This window comes from Arachis duranensis, chromosome 2 (genome assembly GCF_000817695.3).
Source record: "Arachis duranensis cultivar V14167 chromosome 2, aradu.V14167.gnm2.J7QH, whole genome shotgun sequence".
NCBI classification, from domain to species: domain Eukaryota; kingdom Viridiplantae; phylum Streptophyta; class Magnoliopsida; order Fabales; family Fabaceae; genus Arachis; species Arachis duranensis.
Window position 1 is genome coordinate 20,835,242 of NC_029773.3, and position 4,987 is coordinate 20,840,228.

Genomic DNA, 4,987 nt, shown 5'->3' on the forward strand with positions numbered 1-4,987 from the left:
ATATATATATATAATGGTCTTCATTGGATGAAGACTAATAGATCTCATTTATTAAATTATATATATAGATGGTGCATATAAAGATATGACCATTGAATTGACTCACTTTGAGAATTCCTAATGGTTATAATTACCGCATATGTGTCAATAGAATATTCTCAAGATGAACATGGTAATAGAGTTTCCTTTGACCTACGACTATCATAGTAATTAACAATGTATTTCTTATACTTTGATTCCGGACACTTAATACCCTAGGGTGCTAGTTGAATGGATATCGGGTATAATTTAAATACTTGTAGAATTAATTATTAATCAATAAAGAATCCGTCAACTCTCGGTAAAGAGTTTGAACTCTATGATTATAATGATTGATATGAATAAAACCTTGGTCAAGGGGATTGAATAAAGAAAAGAGTTTCTTAGGTCATTCACAGTTCATTATATTAATGGTAACAAGTTAGAGTTTAACAATTAAACCATACTCTTAGGGTTAACCAAGAGCTGAAAAGATGGAAAGAATTATACTTTGTTCTTCTGAGGTTCTTAGTAAAAATAGATTACTTCATACTATCGGGTCGTTAAGGAGTGTTGCTAGACGCCAACCTTGATTAGTAAATTTAGCATGACTAATTTACTACCTGCTTAGTATTGAACCAATAGGGTCACACACTAACAAGTGTTTTAATCTTTGTTGTAGAATTATTTAATTATCATTTTGATTTGATCAAATAAATAATTATATTAATTCAAATGGAATATTATTGTATTCTTTGCTAGCACCAAGAATATGATAATAGTATGATAATTGAGAATATTAAATGAAATTTGAGAATAATTAGTTATTCTATTTCTAAATTTGAATTCTAAATTTAGATGAGATCCTAACTGATTCTGTTTCAAATTGAGTTATGATATGATTAATAAATTTTGAATGATTCAGATTTGGAATTTCAAGATATGATTTAAATTTGAATTGAGAATCAAATTTAAAATCAGTAACAAATCTCATACTATATATATGTACGTCAAGAGTACAGGAAAGTCACAAGAGAGAATAACAAGAGTTTTATTACATATATATGCCAAGAGTAGAGAAAAGAACAGATGAGAATAAAACAAAAGGGTTTTATTCCTTTATCTCTACACACATAAACATATGTGAACCTGATTCTTAGAGAAGAATTTTATGGCGTGCAAAGAGTTGCAAGAGGTTTCTCAATTTAGATCAGATGTCCATTGGTTAAGAAGTTAACAGCAAAGGTTGGCCTCGGTGTGGATATGCATAGCGCCTTCGTACTATCAAAGGAAAAAGTGATTTTTACTGGAATAACGTTTAAGCACAAAATAGGTCTTTATGATTACTTTATTTTCTTTCGCTGTGTGTAACGTATATATAAAAGAGACAAGAGTGCTTGACAGTATCAAGAAGGGATAGAGAATTTTATTATTGATCGTGTGTAGGGGTGAAAAAAGGTCAGACGGCCTACCACTGGCCTGCAGTCTGGCCTGTGTTTAGTCTGGGCTGTTATAAAATTGGTATAGGCTCATGCTCTTATAAAGACCTTAATATGTTAATAGGTCAGACCCAACCTCACTAATTAGCCATATTGGCTGTCAGACCTACTTGAGCCTATTAACATATAATTTCATATATAAATAATTTTTTATTATTAACAAAAAATAATTTTTTAAATAATATTTTTTTGTAAAAAAAATTATCAGACCTTTTAACAGGCTTTAGGCCAGGCTAGACTGAATAACAGGCCAGATTTAGTACTTTAAAAAAAGCCTATAGCAGGCTGCAAGCCAGACTCAAGCCAATTAACTACATGACAGGCCTAGCCTGTTTTCACCCCTAATCGTGTGTCTCAATTGCCTCGGCCTATGTTTCTATTTATACATGTGTAAGGTTTAACTTTTTCAAATATTGAAAATCTTGCACCATTTATCCTTTAATGTTTGTACCGCCAAAAGTACTTGATTGGAGGAATAAAACATGTTGAGTAGACACTGAGTGGACATCTATATTGTAGCACTCCTCCTTGGATATCCATTTAGGATTATACCTCATTAAAATCTTACTAAAGAAAAATCCAGTGGAAAAAAAACTTTAGTGAAGGAAAAAGAGTACAATATCCTTTGTGATGGGGATTGCCTCATTAAAAACTTTGTCAAGAAAAACCCAATAGGGAGAAAAACCTGACCAAGGAAAAAAGAGTACAGTCTTTCCCTCTTATTGAAATTATTTTATATCTCGAAATCAGTGCATCCCAATTTGATGTACCAATCTTTCAAAGGAGGATTTTGGAAGTGACTTTGTAAATAAGTATGCCAGATTATCGTTTGAACGGTTCTGTTGGACATTAATCGTTCTTTGATTTTGAAGATCATGAGTGAAGAAGAATTTGAGAGAAATATGCTTTGTTCTGTCACATTTGATGTATCCACCCTTAAGTTGAGCAATGTATGCTGTATTATTTTCAAACAAAACAATTGGAGCTATCTTATGATCAATCAGTCCACATGATGACTGTAGCACCCCGTTACCCTAAGCCTTACCTCTAGCCGTAAAGCGAAGGATAACAAGGTGTCATGACAGTTCTGAAGCTCATACATCAATAAATATAGAAGGAGATAATAATACTAGGATCCCGATGAAGGAATAAAGTTCAAAATTGCATAAAGCAGGTTTACAAGCGCGAGGCATCCACACACAATAACTAAAATATAAAAGCACAGGGTAAAACATGAGACTTAATATAATAATAGTCAAGATAGATATACATAAGTGAAATAAACAAAAGAACTCTAGTCGTAACCCGCGGAGTTTAAGCCAACTAGTTACAACAGAAAAATACATAGTCTTTGAGTTAAAACAGCTCATACAACTTATTTCTCAAGTAAGTCTCTAAGGCCATAGAGTCTAAAACAAAAAGGGTGAGAGAAAGTACTACAACAAAATAAAACTGAAATAAACCAGGAAAAACCCATACTCCGCTCTGTCACCATGTTCGCAATTTCACCGAGGTGAATTCCGACCTGCATCTGAAAAACAACAACAAAGTATGGAATGAGAATCGGAGGTTCTCAGTATGGTGACAGTGCCCAATATGTAAGATGTAAGGCTCTGGGACGCCGAAGGCAATCCTAGAACTTCACATCGAATACGAATATTCAAGCTAAGAATAAAATAAATAAATAAAGAACTTATACCATAAACAGGGTTATCTAAACTTAGGGGAATTCTAACTAATACCAATCACACCGCTACATCCCACAGCTGTTACCAACCTACCTTCCACGCGATCCCATTGCCTCCACCTACCTAACCTCCTCAGCACCAGACAATCACAAATAATGCAAGCAACTAAAACACAGATAGTAATCATATATAACAAGTAATTCAAGAAGCAAGTAGGCATGTTATACAATTAGGCAAACTCAAGTAATCAAAGCAAGAAAGCATATAGAAGATGTATATGATGAATGTCTGTCCTATTGGCTGTGATATCACATGTCGGTTATAGTGTCAAACCCGACACAAAATCTGGATGGCAACTGTCGGATTAGTCTCTGGTGCACGAAATTGCAATCACACTTTTGCAATCCCGCACAACTAACCAGCAAGTGCACTGGGTCGTCCAAGTAATACCTTACGTGAGTAAGGGTCGATCCCACGGAGATTGTCGGCTTGAAGCAAGCTATGGTTATCTTGTAACTCTTAGTCAGGATATCAATAATTATCAGGATTGATTGTGAAAAGTAAAAGAACATGAAATAAGTACTTGTTTTGCAGTAATGGAGAACAGGTTGAGGTTTTGGAGATGCTCTATCTTCTGAATCTCTGCTTTCCTACTGTCTTCTTCTTCAAGCACGCTAGGCTCCTTCCATGGCAAGCTGTATGTAGGGTTTCACTGTTGTCAATGGCTACCTCCCATCCTCTCAGTGAAAATGTTCAACGCACCCTGTCACGGCACGACTATTCATCTGTCGGTTCTCAATCGGGTTGGAATAGAATCCAGTGATTCTTTTGCGTCTGTAACTAACGCCCAGCCCTCAGGAGTTTGAAGCTCGTCAGAGTCATTCAATCCTTGAATCCTACTCAGAATACCACAGACAAGGTTTAGACCTTCCAGATTCTCTTGAACGCCGCCATCAATTCTAGCTTATACCACAAAGATTCTGATTAAGGAATCCAAGAGATATCTACTCAATCTAAGGTAGAACGGAGGTGGTTGTCAGGCACACGTTCATATGTGAGAATGATGATGAGTGTCACAGATCATCACATTCATCAAGTTGAAGAACAAGTGATATCTTAGAATGGAAGCAAGCATGATTGAATGAAAAACAGTAGTAATTGCATTAATCCATCAAGACACAGCAGAGCTCCTCACCCCCAACCATGGGGTTTAGAGACTCATGCCGTAGAAAATACAATGAGAAACGTGTAATGTGTCATGAGGTATAGATACAATGTCAAAAGATCCTATTAATAGTGAACTAGTAACCTAGGGTATACAGAAATGAGTAAATGACGTAAAAATCCACTTCTGGGTCCACTTAGTGTGTGCTTGGACTGAGCATTGAAGCTTTCATGTGTAGAGACTTTTTCTGGAGTTAAATGCCAGCTTTTATGCCAGTTTGGGCGTTTAACTCCAATTTTTATGCCAGTTCCAGCGTTAAACGCTGGGAATTCTAAAGCTGATTTGCAACGCCGGTTTGGGCCATCCAATCTCGGGCAAAGTATGGACTATTATATATTGCTGGAAAGCCCAGGATGTCTACTTTCCAACGCCGTTGAGAGCGCGCCAATTGGGCTTCTGTAGCTCCAGAAAATCCACTTCTAGTGCAGGGAGGTCAGAATCCAACAGCATCTGCAGTCCTTTTCAGCCTCTGAATCATATTTTTGCTCAGGACCCTCAATTTCAGCCGGAAAATACCTGAAATCACAGAAAAATACACAAAATCATAGTAAAGTCCA